The 21,115-nt window shown below is 43.5% G+C and overlaps 1 protein-coding gene across 2 annotated transcripts in view; it reads right to left on the bottom strand.

Annotated features, from left to right (window-relative positions):
• The window catches only part of FARP1 (FERM, ARH/RhoGEF and pleckstrin domain protein 1), a 303,375-nt gene that overhangs the window by 151,197 nt on the left and 131,063 nt on the right, over positions 1-21,115 (bottom strand). The gene's annotated exons all lie outside the window — the stretch shown is intronic.

Here is a 21,115-nt window from a genome sequence, read left to right as displayed (position 1 = left end):
AAGGTAACTCTCCAAGGCCATGGAGCCCCCAAGTCGGTGGCAGCACAGAAGCCAGAAGCCTCAGTGCCTGACCAGGCGAACGTTTTTGGAGAAGTCTCTTTTCAAAGAAAACTGGACATTAAGCGCCCCATAGATATTTGAAACCATCATTTGGTAAAGCAAATAATATTCATAATGCTGTTCAATATTCACAATTCTGCTCTCTTTTTTAGAAAAAAAGTACAGAGGGGACAGGGAAGGGTGGCCCTGCTGGGTCGAGCAGAGAAGTGGCTTCTCCACCTGCAGAGATGGAAGAGCTGATGAAGCCACTGACAAGAGGGCACAGTCAGAAGGCAAGACCGTTTCATGTACAGAACACATTTTGTTCATGTTTATAAAACTGCTGTCATATAATTAACATTTTCCCTGGAAATCAGTCCACTCAAAAAGAATACGTGGACATCCTGGGTACCAAACCAAGAGGGCTCCCAAAGCATCTGCCCAGCTCTCTTCACTGCTGGTTAGAACGATGACAGTGATGTGGTTGGATGACTACTACCAAGGCTGAAAGAGACACGGGGTCCGTGCAAATGACAGTGGCCCAGGCCCCCAAAGAACAGTTCCCAGTGACCTAACGTGAAAGCCTGTCATCCCACACTACTCGAGGTCAACCCTGTGAGGCAGCATGGACGACTGTCTTCTCTCTCCAGACCTCCTAACCGAACACCAACTTTCTCTTTGCCTCAATAAATACCTTAATCTAGATACAGTGCTCTCAGGGGGAAAGGGTGCGGCCAAATTCGGTGTGTGGTTGGCTCTTGGCCTATTACTGGGACTGAGAGGGAGTGTTTTAATAAATTCTTAGAAAATTATTTGGGGGAACATTAGAAACTATTCAATAGTGAGGTCAGAACAAAAGAGGAAGCTTTCAATGCTCCTGTAGCATTTCAGTCCGCCTGATTAGCTACTGATTAGCACAAATTACTTGAAGCAGCAGATGACCCGGGAGGCCGAAAGCATCCAAAAACATAGAAACAGAAAACTATTTTAAAATAATAAAGAGCTAGAATCAAATGCACCGATTATTAAAATAGCAGTGATTTCAGCACCACGTTTTTGCTCGTGCAGTCATGTGTCGCAGCCATATAGCTTCACCGAACAGCTTTTTGTTACTGTTTATTTTCCTAAGCTCTCAAATAAAGTGATTAAAGAATTACATCTTCCTAAGGCTGCAGAAGGATGGAAGGAATTTATGAATTCAGGTTTCCAAGGCTATAACTGGAGTTAAGACTTTAATGTGGTTCTTTGGGGCCCAGACTGTATCTTTATTAATATTTTTCCTACTTTAGCATTTCTGCTGCCACCCACGAGCACAACTCCACACACAATTGCTCAAGGCTTACGAGTCTTCTGTAGAATAGGCAAGGAAAGGAATACTTTGAAGGCGTAATGTCAAAGCTCTCACTTCAGTAGGCAGCCCCTACGTTTTCATACATTTCGCCTGCTGGGCCCCATCTTTCCAATAGAACCAGCCAGAGCATGCTTTTATGTCTCTTGGCTGGTGGCCATCTTGTTCTCAGTGCGGGAGACAGGGTGTGAGGATAGAGAGGAAGAGAAAAGTTTGTTTCTAGCAAAGGTCAATATTAATAAAATACCCTATGCCAAAAAAACAGACACAAAAGTTTTATAACAATGGTTACTTCTGCATGGTAGAAGTGTGTTTTTTTGTTTAGTTTCTGTAGGTTCAAATGTTTTTGACAGGAACATGTATAACTTTATTACCCAGCATTAAAATCAGTATTTTTTAAATACAATCAATATTTTCTGAAGTTGTGCACATAATCCCAAGGGGGCCACTCACTGCACTCCCAAAGAAACCTCCGCTTTCCTGTTCCATCCCTCCCACCAGACAGCATCTGAGCAGCACGCACCTTCATTTTTACTCGGCAGCCCCTCCACTTAAAACTTGCAGTTCCATTCAGCACAGGTCTGAAAACCCTCATATATACAATGTCAGTAAATGACCAAACACATTCCTAAAGCCTGCCCAACCATTTAATCTTTTCTATTTCCGCATTACAGCAAGAAACACACTACTCATCCGTCAGCAGGTATAACTCACCTACAATGTTACACAACCAAGGCGCTGAAAAGACAGAAAGCTCCTTTTTTATGCTCTAAACTCCTAGAAGGTCAGCGACTGTTTTTAACTCCTCTATACATTGATCATGTCCCATAACCAAGGGCTGATGAAGAAAAGATATGAAAGCCCAACAGCGTAAACACAGAGATAAAAACAAAACAAGGGTTTCACTCCATTCCTGGGAACAGCTGGTAGAGCAAACACAAAATATGTGAAAGCCACAGGTAAGGGGAAAAGAATTAAGCTGATGGCTTCAACCAACTCTTTCATACAAGCAGATGATAAAACAAAAAGAAGCATGGAATACAGTCCCGTAAGAGTTTCTATCTGCACCTTTGGAAACTGTCTTCTATGCTAGTAAATTACATCTAACAAATGTTTAGTGAGTCCACCTCTGTGCAAGCATGGGACCTTGTCAATCCGTCTTCAGATTACGTGACATGAATGACAACGTAGAGACGTGTGATTCCCCAGGCAAGGTATTTAACACGAGCCATGGTGTCTTCCCTTTTCCTTGGCAAAATGGGATAACTAAGCCTTGAAAATGCTGTTAAAGGAACTAAAAAGGAAAGTATACACACAATGCCTGACAGAGGATAGATGCTCAAATACGCAGAGCACACGCAGGGCCACCGTGCTGCGCAGCTCTGGGGCCTAGGGCGCTTCCCAACACAGTCCTACACAACCTGACATGGAAATCCTCGGTCGCCCTGTTTCTTGGCATGCTGCTTTGTGGTTTATTTCATTTTCTACTTCTCTGCTGTTTCTCATCAGAAATGTCAAGGTCAAAATGCAAACGCACAGGATGATGGCAAACAAGACACAGGGAACGTGGATAATTCAGAAACCCGCTCTGATAGGGATCTTCTTCTGTGCCATGTAACATGACAAGGAACTTACTCAAAATCTATCTGTAATTCCTAGATACAACTGACAACTTCCAAGTAACATAAAACAGCATTTAAGACTCTTGTTCCTATTGGTAGGGGGTGCAGCGGTGGGGGGAGACAGAACCCTTCTGAGAGTCAGATGAGAGACAGGGGCTTCCTTCCCCCAAACATACACATCTACCCAAACTTTGCTTACATGTCAGACCATTCATAACCATAACATCCCCACCCAAATGTCCTCTTTCCCACAGTAGTAACACTCCAAAGAGAATCAGACAGACCTTCTCATAATTTCATTTAAATACGGGGCACGTTGAGTTTTTAAAATTATTGTACCTACAGCTGGCTGTAGTCACAGTTATTCACCCTTTCTCTCTAGGCTGTGTTAAAATTCCTAAGAACAAAATAGCATGAACAAAGCCTGGGAAGTTTTAAAGCTAGTCTCGAATCCCAAATGCCTGCCGTTTCACCAAATAATTAAGCTGCTACTTCATTTCTATCGCACACCTGCAACTTAATTGCTTCACAAAACCACACGCACAGATGGTTTCGAGAGAGGTAAGTCCACATAATAAAATTTCATGGGCAGCTCAGTTATTTGGACAAGGTTTTGGTTCTATGGAGCTGCTGCCCAGGGCAAACACATCATCTAAGTAGCTCCTGCTGATGAGCTGAACGTCACTTTGTGTTGACAGCACTAGGGCTACCCTATGGCCTATCTTCCTATGGGAACAATCCGGCATCTCCCCTGAGGGTAACCAGACTGTGCTGTGAACAATAAAGAAAGCCCTATACCCCACGTTCTGACTTGAAGAAAAGCAGAGATTACAAGAAGGTGACATATGAATATTCATTTGCTGTTATTAAAAAACCATCATTTGAAATCATTTAAATCAGTGTCATTTAAAAAGTCATTTAGAGCCGTGTAATCACAGCTTTGGGAGGCCAAGGCAGGAGGACTGCTTGAGCTCAGGAGTTTGAAACCAGCCTGGGCAACATAGTGAGATCTTGTCCTTACAAAAAAAATACAAAAATTAGCTAGGCATGGTGGCTAGCACCTGTGGTCCCAGCTACTCAAGAGGCAGAGGTGAGAGGATCCCCTGAGCTGGGAGGCAGAGGCTGCAGTGAGCTGTGTCACTGCACTCCAGCCTGGGAGACAGAGGGAGACTCCGTCTCCAAAAAAAAAAAGAAGAAAAAAAAAAGCCATTTAAGTCACTTTATAATCCTTTACAGTTTACAAGTACTGTAAAATCCTTTACAGTTTACAAGTACTCTAACATGGCTCAGAACCTCAGAAGGGAAAGCAGATATTCTACCCAAAAAAGGCTCCCATTAGTAAAGGCTTTCTGAACATCTCCTGTGCTAGGAGTGGAGGATGTGCATGAAGAGGGGGGTCCCTGTCTTCACAGATCATAGAAACATAGGAGAAGGATGCCCATGTCTGCTCTGGGGAGAACAGGGGTTTCTACAAGGGGAGAAGCATTGATTTGGATTTTTACAGGGAAAGTCGTTTCATCCAGAGAACTGGAATGGGAAGAAACTGGGGAAATAGCGTTCAAGGCAGAAAGGAGAGTGTGCAGATGTGCTGGCGGCAAGGTGTACCTGCAATCAGGGGGCCATGGGACAGGAAGGAATGATGGGGGTGAGGTTGGAGAAGGTGACGAGCCTAATCCACGAAGGTCTTCCCAGTGATGGATAATGGGAGTTTATAGATGAGGAAACTGAAGCCACAGACCTGCTCGAGTAGCTGCTGTCAAACCAGGACATGCTCCATGTGGAAGCTCTTTTAAAAAATTTATCGATGCTCAGGTCTCATCCCCAAAGCTCTGATTCAGTTAGCTGGTGTCGCACCTGGGAATCAGTATTCTTTTAAAAAGTTCCCCAGGTGAGGCTAATGTGCAGTTGGCCCAGACAAACCCTGGGCTGGAGGCTAAGCAACCACCTGAGGTCATCCAAGTTCAGGGCTCTTTCTTATACTTTAAACTGCAGTGATTATGGCCCTTTCTTATATTAAGAATGCAAAAAAATAAAAGGATGGGAAGAAAGGACTCTCAAAATACCACATGCATACATACCCCAGTCTTCCAGATACAATTCTTTATTATTCCAGAAAGAATTTTAGCATTTATTACTTGACATGCTGGATGTCCTAATTAATGCAGATGTTAACAAATCTGAACTGACTTTTATTTCTGAAGTAAGTCTTTAGGCTGGGAAGAAAATTCCAAATGTCTCTTTATTATCTGAACCATTCTTTAAGATGGTGATGCTTTATGGAACAAATCAGCAAGTCAAAGATGCATAAGAAACTGACTCACCCAGCCAGAAGAACATGGGGGAGGAGAGGGGCCCTGGGAGGTTATTTTTATCTACAGGCTTTTAATGCTTTCAAAGGTCATCTTATTGACAAATCTGGAGTTTATAAGCAGAAGTGGTGAGGCAGAGGTAGCAGCCCAGCAAGCTTCCTTAAATCTAAATGGCTAACATTCCCCCCACGGAGCAAGAATGGCAAACCTGGGTCGTGTCCACTGCCCCTTCATCCTCCCCACATCCACTGAGGACACGCGAGTCTCCTGGCATTGCTTGTCCAGGGCTTCCTCTGCTGCCATGACTCCTTTAAACTTGGCAGTGGAATCAAAATCAATTTATGATTCCTGCCCTAAAATTTAATATCACTTCAAAAGAGCACCAAGGTATACCAGGCAAGAAGCCGGAAACATGAATCCCCTTCATTTAAATTAACAATGTAGCCCTTTATGTAAGTAGATACAGACTTGCAAAAAAATAAATAAATAGTGCCTGGGTGTGTGTGTGTGTGCGCGCGCGTGCATACTTTTTTTTTTCTGAGATGGAGTTTTGCTCTTGTTGCCCAGGCTGGAGTGCAATGGTGCGATCTCAGCTCACTGCAACATTTGCCTCTTGTGTTCAAGCGATTATCCTGCCTCAGCCTCCCCAGTAGCTGGAATTACAGGTACCCTCCACCACGCCCAGCTCATTTTTGTGTTTTCAGTAGAGACGGGGTTTCAACATGTTGGCCAGGCTGGTCTTGAACTCCTGACCTCAGGTGATCTGCCCGCCTCAGCCTCCCAAAGTGCTGGGATTACAGGCGTGAGCCACCATGCCTGGCTTTGGGGACATATATATATTTTTTGAAGAATAAAATGCTTTTCACTCCTGCCAAAACAGAAAGAAGAAATACAACAAACAAAGCCAATCTCTAAAGTGCTCTCTCCAAATTAATAATACTGTAAATTTACCTTTATGCCAAAGGCCAGGTTTGTGTCTATTTCATCTTTCCCCATAATGACTCACACAGAAAAGTAATAAGCAAGCACCGTCCTCACCTCACAAGTTTGTTTTTATTTTAAAGTAAGTAATATGACATGTGGGAGAACTCTTAAGTTCACTGCATGACATGATACAAATAAACATTATAACATCATTTATCAATATTTGTTGAATGCTTGATAAGAGATGGTTGAACCCTTCATGGCATCCCACAACCTGCCCTCCTTGAGTTAGTGGCTTTGCAAGTGAGTTGCTTCACTGGTGATCATAACAAGAATAATGTAAATTTCATAGAGCTGTGATTTCCACAGGCCTCAGTGAGGAGGAGGGCCAAGGGTCAGATGAGAGCAAGAGAAGCCACAGTAGGGCCAAAATGCTGCAGTGGAAAAGACCTGTTTGTTCTTTTTCCTCCTTTCAGGAATGAAAAGTGACTGATCAGCTTGGTTGGAGATGATCAAACGCCAGGGAAATAGCTCAAGTCCACAGACCATTCATAGACAGACTTCGACACACATAAATATCTACTCGGCAAAGAGTAAGACCCAACTAGACCAGCATCTCTTTGAGGCATCCTCACATGTGCCTTACAATCCAAAAAAATCTGGAAACCCTGCCATGATCAAAAGATTTGTTGACTCAATAGTGAGCTGAGCAAAAAAAAGTGGGTAAGCAAAACGGCCATCTTAAGTAAAATGACCGTCTTAGTGTAAAGACGGGATGTCTGGCCCTTTCTGCCAAGTGGGCAGGAGGCAGCACCCTCTCCACTGGCCCATGCTAACCTGATAAATCCCTGCCCTGCCTTTCTCTAGGCTCAGGGAGGTCACCTTCTCCTCTTCCTATTTGTCAGTACAATATCCCCTGGCTTTACTTTAACACACATTCAGGATAAGCTGTGATCATGGAAATTTCGATTCCTTATGCTGACTGACTACATTTTACGTACTGTTGACAGTATCCCTGTGCCATTTGCAGCCTGCTTCCAAACCTCTCTGTGGGTTGCAGGACACCCAGAGGTTTCTCCATGGATTCTGGTGTCACCCACAGCATGTAGCTTGGTACCTCAGAGACGGGGTTCACCTTTCTTAGTGGCCCAGTGTTTGAAGTCACGCTACCTTTCCTCAGGTGGCCTGTCTTCCCCTCCTCTGAAGTATGACTCTGAGCCTGCTGGGTCATCTGGCAGTAGCATGACATGGCTCTGCTATGAGGAGAATGTCACTTACTCCTGGGCATCCCCGACCCAGCCCTGTTCTCGCAGACCTCCTTAGCTTGGTAAATATTTATCCAGCATGTCTGGTCTCAGCAAAGGCATGATAACCATCCTTTGCCTGCTCTCTATGCTGGAAAACAATTGATTCTGTCTATATGTAACTGGAAAATAGGGCAATGTCAGTCATCCATCACTGCGTTAAGAGAAGATCCGTCCATCTGATTCTCTTTTATTGAAAGTCAGATCACACACACACCCAGACAAACAGGGGACTTTCAAAATTCACTCCAGCTCTGCTTCCCCCTTTTCTTCCTACATTTTATTTACCCCATGAGTTGAAATGACTCCATTATTTTCTTATTAAAATAGGTTATATTTTCTATGTAAGTGTCTTAGAAAGAAGCACGTTACCTACACAGGATCATATAGCTCAGAACACTGTTACTGTCCTAGACTAGAATTACAAGCAGGATAAAGGTTCCAACTGAAGGGTACAAAACGTGAGCTTCCCATCCTACACCACCAAGATCATGCCACTGTAGAACAAGATTTTCTTCAAGTCTCTTAGCATTCTTACCCCCAGCCTTTGGGCTGGACAACAACGAGTGACATGTATGATAATTCATCATAGATGGTTCCTATACCATATTCTCCATCAGCACTGCCCAATACAATGTTCTACCAGGGAGGGAATGTTCTATATCTGTGCTATTTCAGTAGCCACTGGCCACAGATGGCTAGTGAGCCCTTGAGTATGACTAGTGCAACTGTGTTTTCAATTTTATTTAATTTAAATTTAAATAGCCACATGTGGCAAGTGACTACTGTATTGAATGTTGCACTGCCTGGCCATGAGATACTACATTTATTGTTACGTTATTTAGGCTACAGTGTTTTGACAAATACATTTTCCCCATGGCTTACCCCCACCCCATTTCATTTTTGCCAAGTACTTGGCATCTACTGTAACTTACAGCTCCCATTTCCCTAATTTAAGAAAATGTTAAGAGTCAAGTTCACTGGAGAAATGGGAAGCAAATGAACACTTCAGATTTCTGGTTAAAAATGTGGATGCTACGTATTGAATTCAGTGGGTCTTACCCTCCCTCCAACTTGCAAAATAAATGGGTACTTTTAAAGTTATCCACAGCATGTAAGATACGCTGAAAGGGCTGTGGATGCTTCCAGAACAACACACTTAAGGGCACACACTGTACTTTGTTAAGAACAGGAAACGTCAACAGAAAAACTCCTGCAGAGGAGGATAATTACATTTTGCTTCCTACCCTTGGAAAAGCCTTTTCAATGTCCACCCACCCAAGTTTAGTTTACTCTCCAAAGAGGTTCTTGTGAAGAACATAGAAGCTATTGTTTCCCCCCAAGGACTCTCCTCAAATAAGGCTTTGTCTCAATGCTTCACAAGACAATCACTCTCCAAGAAAATGCAAGGGAATTGGGCCAGATGGTGTCAACTTGGTGGTGTTTACACAGACTGTTCTTTGAATGACCGAGAGAGTTGGCAGGGCCACTTACACCAAAGACTTGGAGACCTGGAGGCGCTCAAAGGAGAGAGAGCAACCAGTGATGAGAAGGTAGGGAGGGAGGCTGACAGGGCAGGAGGTACTCTGCTAGCTTGGTGGTGGGTACGAGGAATGACTCCCTGCACCAGGATATGGAATCTTGCTGAGGGGCTCAGGACAGTATTGCTGGGATGGGATACACCCGCTGGCAGAAATTTGTCCCTCATGACAGTTCCTTTGCAGGTTTGGAATCCAACCACCCAAGTTCTGCTGAACAAATGATTTTATAATCAGCAAACTCTGCCCACGATGGAAAGCAAAGGCCAGTTTCACAGACCCAAATACATTTGGCCTCTGAACGACATGGATTTGAACTGTGAGGATCCACTTACCTGTGGATTGTCTTCTGCCTCTGCCGCCCCACAGACAGCAAGACCAACCCATCTTCCTCCTCCTCCTCAGCCCACTCAACATGAAGACGATGAGGAGGAAGACCTTTAGGATGATCCTCTTCCATTTAATGAATTGTAAATATAGTCTCTTCCCTATGATTTTCTTAATAACATTTTCCTTGACTCTAGCTTGCTTTACTGTAGGAATCTCAGTACATAATACATACAACATACAAAACACGTTAATTGACTGTATTATTGGTAAGGTTTCTGATTAACAGTAGGTTGTTAGTAGTTAAGTTTTTGGGGAGTCAAAAGGTATATGTGGATTTCTGACTGCACAGGTTGGGCACCCCAATCCTTGCACCGTTCACAGATCAACTGTAATCTCAAGAACTAGGCAACTATAATATTTACTTATATATTCAGAGATGTGCATCCTTTCAAATTTCAAGTTCCTTTCATATGGAGCTAAGAAAGTATCTAAGATTCGGGGGCTAATGTTCTTTTCATGTGTTTGCCCCCTTGGTCTTTCCCTTCTAAAAACAGCAACTCCATTTTGCCAGCTGCTTGGGCCAAAAACCTTGGAGTCATCCATGACTCCTCTTTCTCACATATTTAATACTCAATTCTTTGGCAAATCTTGTCAGCTCTACTGTCAAAATGCAGCTGGAACCCCAGCACTTCACCCCACCTACACCAGTACTATGTTACTCAAAGCCACGGCCATTGGTCTCCTGGCCACTGCTGTTCCAACTCAGCAGTCAGTATGGTCCTTTTGCAAAGTCGGGGCAGATCCATCCTTCAGAATAAACCCTAAACTTTTCCTGGCCTACTGCAATTTCTCTGGGCACCCACCCCTATACCACACTGTCCCTCACCTGTTCTCTGCAGCCACGGAGGACACCTTGCGGTTCCTCAAAGACACAGAACACACTCCTGCCTCAGGGCCTTTGCAAATTATCTTTTTGCTCTCTGAAAGTTGGACATTTAGCAGAGACCTACGGGAAATGAGGAAGTCATTTTTGAGGTCATTTCCCGTAGGTCTCTGCTAAATGTCACTTTTTCAGAGAGACCTGTCTGACAAGTTTAATAAAGTATGAACATGTATATATCCATTTGCACACCATTATGCTCTCTCCTTCCTCCCTGGCTTTGTTTTTCTTTGTAGCACTTAGTACCACCTGGCATATGATGTAGTTAGGTCTTTTCCTGTCTTTCCGGACTGGAACTAAGTTCCCAGCCCTCTACAAGGAGGAAATCCCCCAGAAGTAAGGCTTGGGGATGATGGACTACCCTTCCTGACCTCACCACCCAACACCAAAAAAAAAAAAAAAAAGAAAAAAAAGAGTTGTATTAAAAGGTGTCAAATGGGGGTGTTGTGGGGAGAAGTATGTATGTGTATGAAACACTGACCTTTGTATCAGGAAATCTATTCAAAAATCCATGTATTTCCAGGACAAACATTCCTATCTCCCTGACAGTTCCTGTGCTCTTTTTCTGTATGGGCTAATTTTAATTCCATCTCATCAAGTCCCTGTAGTAATCGATGTTGACAGTCCCAGATGCCAGGCTTTCGGTGAGGGCATCTGCTTATTCCCTCAGGATTACACTAAGTGACTTAACCCACAGGACAGCGAGCACTTCTCTAGAATTTTCAAGAAAAGAAGCATGCAGTGCACAGTCCACACCAAGAGCCAGAGGGGTCCTGCGGGGCCCTGAGCATCTGTGTATCCAGACAGTGATCTCCTTGAGAGCAGGGACCTCGTCTCCTTCATGGCTGGCCCGGATGCCTTGCACGAGATCTAGACGTAGTTAAGCTCCACACGAGCTGGAAGAATGCTGCCCAGCTGAAGACAACCAAGTATTTTACAGATTGTTCACTGCATGCAGATGGCTCAAATAAATGCTTTTCATCTATCATTGGAAATAGATGCATTTTTAAAGCATTAAGTATTACAGCCATTCACCTTGAGTATATGGAGACACCAGATTTGCATTCAGAGGGAATGAAACGGTTTTCCATTTTAACCACTTAGAATTTCCTATGTTGTGCTTAATTTAATTTTGAGACTTTGCATTAGCCAAAGTACAATAACATTAATTCTTCCTTTAAGGGGAGAAAGGTATGACTGGATTAACGTGTCTGTGAGCACATACACGAGGCCTGGCACGTGGTTCCCAACTGCTGCTGGATCAAGTCTTGGCATAGGACTAATTCAGCCTAAAAGTACATTTTGATGGGCTGTGGGATTGATCCCAATGGTGGCTGACAGCTGACATTCAATATTTGAGTACACAGTATAGCAAACATTAATGAGTTATAAAACAAAACATCATCCCACTGAGTCGAATTGCTCATACACAGGAAAAAAAAAAAAAAAAAAAGCCATAGGAACTGTTGTTCCTACAATACCCAGAAACAGAATTCATAACATATGACCAGCACAATTAAGACATTTGAGAGCTTGGTAAAAATAAATAATTATGTAACAGAAAAAAAGCAGTGATAACTTTCAAAACATTTAAATGCCACATAGGCCAGTACCTCGCCCAACGCTGAAATCCCATTCACTGGAGCTCCAGCAGAGGTGTGTGTATTCGCCCAAATACTTGCGGAACGCAGGTGCTATTCCCGCCATCAAAACAATCATCCATCTGCAGGCACCACTAACCATGAGACTCATCCAGCACCTATCATATGTCAGACGTGAAGACAGACACTCAAGATAAAATGACAGAAAACAGCATTTGTGCTCCCGAGGGGCTCAGAACCTACTTAGAGGAGACAATACAAAATTACACAGTGAAGGGGTTGGTGATGGGGCACGGTGAGGCCACAAGAGCACCAAGGAGAAATACCATGAACAAGAAAGCAGGAAAGGCCCCCAGGAAGTAACAGTGCTTTGGCGCATACTGAAGTCTGCTCAAGAAGCAAGAGGCCAAGGCATTCCAGTGAAGTGCAGACGTGGGGCAGGAGCGTGAAGAGGATTTGCAGGTACATCAAGAGGCTCCTGTCAGTTCCAGAACAGCCTTATGTACATATTATGAAGCTTAGATTTTATCCCAAAGATGAAGGAAAACCACTATAGAATAACACGCTTAGATATGCATAGGCAAACCTATGCCATCCCTCGTCAGTCTTTATTGTGCTACTTATTAACTGAACATCAGTCCTCCCCCAGCGACCCTAAGCTCCATGAGGACAGGGACTGCATGGGTTTTGTTCACCAATGTATTCCTATCATCAAAAGAAGTGCCTGGGGCCGCGCGCAGAGATTCATGCCTGTAATCCCAGCACTTTGGAGGGCCGACATGGGCGGATCATGAGGTCAGGAGATCCAGACTATCCTTGTCAACATGGGGAAACCTTGTCTCTACTAAAATTACAAAAATTAGCTGGGCATGGTGGCAGGCACCTGTAATCCCAGCTACTCGGGAGGCTGAGGCAGGGGAATCGCTTGAACCAGGGAGTCAGAGGTTGCAGTGAGCCCAGATCACGCGGCTGCACACTCCAGCCTGGGTGACAGAGAGACTCTGTCTCAAAAAAAAAAAAAAAGTGCCTGGGACACAGCATAACCAGTTTTCAAGTTGTCAAATGGCACAGCATAAAGCATCATATTGGATTTTTTTAAAGATTATGCATGAAGAGAATTAAAAATGAGCTAAAGAAAATTGAAATCAACTGTAGCTTAGGAAATTCACTATGTTGAAATATGTGCTTTTAAATACAAGATGGGGGCAGACTATAATCAGTCGAGTAGAATCTGGTTGCCAATATGTAAAAAAAAACCAGGATAATCATGGTAAACGCACATCTGGGCTGGGCGTGGTAGCTCACACCTGTAATCCCAGCACTTTGGGAGGCCGAGGTGAGCAGATCACGAGGTCAGAAGATCGGGACCAGCCTGGCTAACATGGTGAAACCCCATCTCTACTAAAAATACAAAAAATTAGCTGGGCATGGTGGCGGGCGCCTGTAGTTACTTGGGAGGCTGAGGCAGAAGAATGGCGTGAACCTAGGAGGTGGACTTGCAGTGAGCCGAGATCGTGCCACTGCACTCCAGCCTGAGTGACAGAGCGAGACTCCGTCTCAAAAAAAAAAAAAAAAAAGACACGTCTGATGGTTAATTTGGAAAGGACAAAAGCCTATGACATTGACTTTACTGCAGAGAAAATAGAAAACTATTTGGAAGATGAAAGGAAAACTGAACATTTTGTATTTGTAGTGCAAAGCACAATGACCATGGCAGAAACTGGTTTCTGTTTTGTTGGCGAGCATGTCATGAAAATATATGCAAAGATTAAGTTGCAACAGGTTGGGTCAGTACAATGCTACATAAACAGTATAAGAGTTTTTGAATTAAATTGGCTCATGCAACAAAATGATGTAGTATCATCGTAACAAAATCTGATTGGATAAGCTCACAGTACAGCAAGGATCCCTGAAGCCCATTAATCCCAAAATGTTGTGTCATTATTCTTCCTCATTGTTGTTTTTATTTATAAAAGCTAATTTCATTAAACAACAAAAAGAAGTGCCTGGGACAAAGCAGGTATTGAGTAAATGTTGACTGGATCAATGAGTCCATCGGTAATCAATGTGTCATCTCTAGTAGGGTGGATTGAAAAGGGGTGTATTAGTCCATTTTCATGCTGCTGATAAAGACAAACCCAAGACTGAGCAATTTACAAAAGAAAGAGGTTTAATGGACTGACAGTTCCACGTGGCTGGGGAGGCCTCAAAGTCATGGTGGAAGGTGAAAGGTATGTCTCACATGGCGGCAGACAAGAGAAGAGAGAGAAGCAAAGCAGAACCCCCTCATAAAACCATCAGATCATGTGAGACTTATTCACTACCATGAGAACAGTATGGGAGAAACCACTCCCACGATTCAATGATCTCCCACAGGGTGCCTTACACAACACGTGGGAATTACAGGAGCTACAATTCAAGATGAGATTTAGGTGAGGACACAGCCAAACCATATCAAGAGGATACTAAGGGAGGCAGAAAGACCAGTTGGTCACAGGAGGGCTCTATGAAATAATGAGGCTTGTGCTCAGGAAGGAGCAGATGCAGGAGAGAGGGACAGGTAACAAGAGGCAGGATCACAAGATCTGGTGACTGCTTGGCTACAAGAGACGAGTGGGCAGGAGAAACCCAGGGGCCATGCAGGTTTCTGGTTTGCAGAAGGGACAGTGAGGCCAGGGGTTCTAAGCAAGGAAAGAATAAGGTATTATGAGCAGTGAGAAAGTCAATTCAGTATTAGATATACTGATCTCAGGGTACCTAAGGGGCAGCAAAAAGGAACTGGCATACATGGGTCTGCATACAGAGGGAGACATGGCCTGAAATAGACACAGGGGACCACCAAAGGGGCCAGGAAGGGGCCGTGGAACCATGGGTGAGAAGATAGTAGCCTGGAGCAAGGCTTGGGATCATTTTTCTGGCAAATACTGACTTCTATCAAGTTCACTGCTACTCCCAAACGATGGTTGGAAAGCGACAACTTGTCTTCCTACTAAGCTTCCGGCTATAAGCATTTTATTTTCAACTCTTAAGACTAATAACAGCGGAAGCTGTTGAACGAGATCATCTCCATAAAGGAAGACAGTTGTCTGAATGCTGTCTGTTGGGTTAAAAAGCAGTTGAGGCCAAATACGCACAACAAAATTACCCCAGTGTCAGATGTAAAAAGGGCTGATGATGATTCTTCTCATTACAACCAGGATCCACTTAGGTTTTGAATTTCTGTGAGACAAGGAAGCAGATTACAGGAAAGATAATGAGCGTGTTTTAATGTCTAGCAGGCACCTGGCTTTCTCAGACTGTGAGTGACATCACCAAACAACCACGCAGTTTCCCGGAGGCTCTTTGAGATGGAGAAAAGAAACAGAAAATTCTGAATGAAATAAAATGAGGAGCTGATCCAGGAGAAAAGGGAAAGGAGCTATGGAAAGAGGCCGGCATTCATGATGAGAAAACACACATTAATCTGTTTTATTTCAATTTTTTAAATTTCTTATAAGTAAGAATGCCTCCAGGTTAAGGCCAGGGGAGGGGGGTGGGGGGATTCCATATTTAAAAAATTTTTAATGTGTACCTGTTATATTTTTTCCCTCCAAAATTAAAACTTTGTTAAGTCCAATAAGGGGACATGTACATTGTTGCAATCTAGACAGCCTACTTGATTGAATGGAATACATTTCCATGAGCACATCAGCATTACTTTTTAGCTACTGAAATAATAATACTCGCACCTTTTGTAAAAGTAGCAACATGGAAGCAGGTTTCAAAATCTTTCATTCCAAAGTCAGATCTAGGGCCAGACCATAAATTAGACTCTGTGTGGTTTTCAGGTCCAGGGGAGCCCACCTCTGTTAATAGGAGTGACATTTTCCCATCTGTCTAATACTAAATGAATATACAGAGAACTAGCAAGATGTGTGCCTCAGCTCAAGGAGAATCAATAGCTAGCAGCTGGCACAGGAAGAACGATTCTGGAGCCTGGTTTTAATCTAACACTTTACTCAAATTACTCTGAGGCAGACTGAGATCCTCTCAATATTAGAAATTAACTTTCTCAACTCTTTAAGAGTAGAAGCAAACTTCACTTGCAAATATAATCAGGAAAAAATATTGAGGGACAAAGGAAGTAAGTCAGATAGATAATTGAGACTGGGCCTTTGGAAAAGTCTAGATATCCCTAATGTAACCAGAAGAAGAAAAAGAGCAATGGATTCATTCACCTAATTCCGTAATGAGATTGCTATTTTTTTTTTCCCCAAATATCTATGTGTCTGCTGAAGCCAGTTTAGCCACTTGTTCTCAGGGATCACATTTCTAGCCCTTGGGGTGGGTGAGCATTTCTCAGGGATTTAGCTTTGTTTGTTGCCTAGGTACCATGAGGTGAGGGCAGGGATGGGGCAGGGCACAGGTAGGGCAAGTTATGGATATGTATCATCTTGGTCATTTAAAGACATTTAAACATAGAAGGAAGGTGGTGGCGTTGGCTATCCAAGTGTTGACCAGTAGAGCTCTCTGCGATGATAGGAATGTTCTAGATCAGGAGGGTCCAATCTTTTGGTTTCCCTGGGCCATACCGGAAGAAGAGGAAGAATCGCCTTGGGCCACACATAAAATACACTAACACTAACAACAGCTGATGAGGGGGAAAAAAATCACACAAAAAAACTCAATGTTTCAAGACCATTTACGAACTTGTGTTGGGCCTCATTCAAAGCCATCCTGGGCCCCATGTGGCCCACGGGCCATGGGCGTTGGACAAACCTGTTCTAGATATATCTGCACTGTCCAGTATGGTAGCCACCAGCCACATGAGGCTATCGAGAACTTCAAACACGACCAGTGCAACTGAGGAGCAAACACTTTAATTGTATTTTATTTAAACTGAAATCACGGTATGTGGCTGGAGCCCTTCCACACCGCACAGCATAGATTTAAAGGACACAACCTACCTTCTTTGTTAGCTGTCCTGCCAAACAGAAAATTCTAACTTTGAACATTTTGGGATTTACTTTACCCAGGAACGTGTTCATCCTTAATTATAGTCAGCAAATACCCACATTGTGGCAGTGTGTTCTCTAAACAAGCTAAGTAATTATCTTCATCTTCAGAGATATATAAACTTACCACATTATAGGCTGAGAAACATTTCACTTAAAGGTATATGCTAATTATATAAGAGCACAACCTCCAGGGTGATTTCTCCCAAAGCGAGAACAAATATCTTAAAAATATTAGTGGATTGGCTAATAAAATCAGAAAGTTTATTATCCAAAGATTTTTCTCAGATGAGAAAAACAGAAACAAAACCAACTTCTCAGGACGCCAGAACACCCAACACTTGGACTCTGTCCTGTTTGGTAGCCTCTGTTTATTATCCTGCCTCTCTACAAGGCCTTCGGTAAACTCTGCTGCATCCTTAGGCTTTTAGAGAGAAGACTAAGATTTTAATTGCTGTACGTGGCATTTTCCAAGATAGCCTCCTGCATTCTACTGTGCTGAAAAATTTGAAGACAAAACCCCAAGTAGTTTTAGTCTTTCTTGACCTTAAACTTGCATAAATGGCTTCCTCTCAAACTTCCCTTTGGTTTTCTCCTTAGAATGGATGAAGATGTCCTGATTTTCCTTATGAAAATTCCTAAGTCAGATGACAGGAAAGCCACTTTCAAAGCATATAGATTACAGCATTTATGCAGAGTTATCCTGTTCAATCAAGTCAAAATGATCCTCTTTAAGGTGTAGTAAATTCAAATGCACACAAAGTCCTTAATTATACAGAGAAATGCATAATAACATGTGCATACTGATAAGCATGATTATTTCAGTAAAATGGACCTTCTAAGATAGTAGGTATAATGACACATTGTTTTTAAGGCAATGTCAAAAAAAAAAATAAAGCATTCAACAGGAGAGAATTTTCCAGAAATTCTCTGGTTTTTTTGTTTGTTTGTTTGTTTGTTTTGTTTTTTAAAACGGAGTCTCGCTCTGTTGCCAGGCTGGAGTGCAGTGGTGCGATCTCCGTTCACTGCAATCTTCACCTCTTTGGTTCAAGCAATTCTCCTGCCTCAGCCTCCCGAGTAGCTGGGACTACAGGCACGCACCACCACGCCCAGCTAATTTTTGTATTTTCAGTAGAGATGGGGTTTCACCATGTTAGCCACGATGGTCTTGATCTCTTGACTTTTTGATCCGCCTGCCTCAGCCTCCCAAAGTGCTGGGATTACAGGTGGGAGCCACGGCGTCCAGCTGAGAAATTCTCTTTTAAGATCAAATCTTTTAATCCTCTGATAGAAATAATTTCTAAGTACATTTATAATTCCTTGAGTCTTAAAGTGGCCTAATAACATCCAGAGAAAGAATGCGATCGTGCTTTTGTAAAATGAAGAATAAAAATGGAGACAATGAAATTGAGCAAACGACGAGTAAAGAAGTTGAGGGATAAAGTCCAGGCAGTTGAGTTTTCTGGGAAAACTCATTAATTTATCAAACTTAGGATTTGAAGAAGTATGTGTGAACAGAAATCCCCCCAAGGTTTGGGTTACATGATGAACTTGTTCAAGTTGCTCATTTACCGAACACAGTCGTGGGTGCTGACAGTACACCGGTGTCCGTCCAGGCTCTGTGCAGCTATACGGATTCAACAGGGACACAGACAGGAGCAGACGGGAAGGACACCTAAAGCAGGGTCTTCTCGACCAAGACACGAGGAAGGAGCGAGCCTGGGATGAAGCCTGGCAGAGCCGCTCAGGAAGGCGTGAGAGCAGCCCCCAAGGCCCGGAAGCTGAGGCTGCACCAGCTCGGGCCATTTCCTGTGGGGGCTCGGGCTGGAAAACCAGCTGATGCTGGGGTGGCGGGGAGCGGGGGAACTGATTCCGGAGACACCGGAAGCACATCCAGGAGGCTGTTTTCTCGGGGAAGGCACTGCTGGCTTTTAAGCAGAAGTGACGCAGGCTGATTTGTGTGTTAACGGAGGATTTAGTCAAAAGAATAGTCAGCACTGAAGTCGTGGAGAGGAGCCGCGGGCACTGCAGGCAGAGAGGAAATGGAGGCGACATGCATGGGTGGCAGCAGGGCAGGCAGGGGCGGGCACAGGGGCACTGATGTGGCAATAGTTACCTCTCCCTGGGAGGAGCCAGGAGCAAGGGAGAGGCTGAAAACACCTGAGAAAGGTGCCGGGAACATCAGGGCCAGACAGCGCAGGACATGGGGGAGACCCGGAAGATAGAAGGGGGCGTCGCCTGGTACCGGGGCCGCAAGTCTTCATTCTGAGCTGCGTCTACACCCCACAAAGCCACATCCTACATCCTTTCTTGGGATCACTGATTCTCGTCCAAGCCGCTACAAGTAACAATAGCAAGGGGAAGGATTTCAGAAGACATCCCACCCACCAGGGTACATGGAATGGTGATGTCCCTGGCACCCGCTGGGGCAGCTGTCACTCTGCTGCAGGGACCCCACCCAAGCTCCTCTCAAGCTGAACAGAACCAGCCTCGGCACTTGCTCTGCCCACTGGGGCGGGCACTAGCCACGTGTGGCCAGTAAATTAATTAAAATTAAATACAATAAAAATTCAGTTGCTCGGTCAATCCAGAACCACATTTCCAGTGGCTACAGAAACAGAGAAGCCCAGAACATTTGCATCATCACAGCAGTTCCACCATTTGGCACTGCTGTAAAACTAATATGTGTGGAATTTGTTTCAAATGGCATACACAAGGGGGGAGCAAATTTTTAACTGCATTAATAAAAAGAAATTTCACTTCACAATCATTGATTATTTCAACATTCTCAGTGAAGAGAATCAATGTGGAAAACAAAAGTAACCACCACTTCAACATTCTCTTGAATCTATAAAATTTTCAAAGCACTGTAATGGAAGAAATAAATGTTAATATTGGCACATTTCATGAGCAACTTTTTCTATTGTACTTAAAACTTTAGTATTTATTTAGCATGCTGTCAATGTGGATTAAAAAACATTAAAATAAGAAAAATATTGCAGCCTAGTCACAGCAGGTATCAAAATGTCTTCATAAGTGTTCATAATTAATACTAATAAATTTATGACATAGTCCATGAAACCACAGGTAGAAATCTAGAAGTGAAGAAGTGAAAAGTCTACCATTTTCCCAGCTAGCAGGTCTTATGGGTCTTTACATAGGTTTATCGATGAGTAGTGGTTATTACGCCAATCAATATATACTCAAGAACCAGAAAACGGAGGATGTTCTCCAGGGAGGACAGAGACAACACTCAGACACAGCCCCGGATCTCAACCTGTTTGCACATCAGGGTCATCTGATGAGTTACACAACACACTCACACACTCACAACACTGTCTCACACACACACTCTCTCACATACACAACGCTCAAACATGCACTTACAACATACTCTCACATTCACACTCACACACATATACACACACTTGCAATATACACACACACCCCCACACATACATACACATTCACAACATATACACATACACACACAACATACACATACATGTTCTCACACATATAATACACTCACACACACACACAAAGACACACAGAACATACACACACACACACACACTCATACACACACCCTGGATATTAAAGTCTCACTGTGGACCTGTGGAAGAAAACACAGCTCAGCTCTTTTGAGTAGTCACAGTAATACTTCTCCTTAAACTCCACTTAAAACAATAGCTTATTAAATAACAGATCACCAGATTTTGACCCTCGCTGCACAAGAGAGTCACCTGGAAAGCTTTTCAGAAATAACAATGCCTAGGCCCCCACCCAACCAACTGAATCAGAATTTTTGGGGGGTGGAAGTTGGGCATCCATGTTTTCCAAGAGATTTCTAGATGATTCTAATAGGCGGCTGGGATGAAGAACCAGTGCACTCAATGAACTGAATTCCATGTTTCTTAAGAACTTGAAACTGGGGCTGCATGCATAAAACAAACCCAGGGAACTGAGACTCACTCGGCTAACTCTGAACCGCGCTCTGCCACTGGCACAGGACTCCAACCTCAAGGTGGCATCCAGGAAGGTCTCCCAGAAGGCCTTACCCCTTCCCCAGCGCCACCACCCCTACCTCCTCAGAGGCAGTCTCAGCACTGAAAAATGGCTCGTTGAATAAGCAGAACCAATTTATGTGGACATGGATCATCTTT

The sequence above is a fragment of the Papio anubis genome, chromosome 15 (genome assembly GCF_008728515.1).
Source record: "Papio anubis isolate 15944 chromosome 15, Panubis1.0, whole genome shotgun sequence".
NCBI lineage: Eukaryota > Metazoa > Chordata > Mammalia > Primates > Cercopithecidae > Papio > Papio anubis.
The sequence above is the reverse complement of the archived record's forward strand: the minus strand, read 5'-3'. Positions and strand labels throughout refer to the sequence as shown.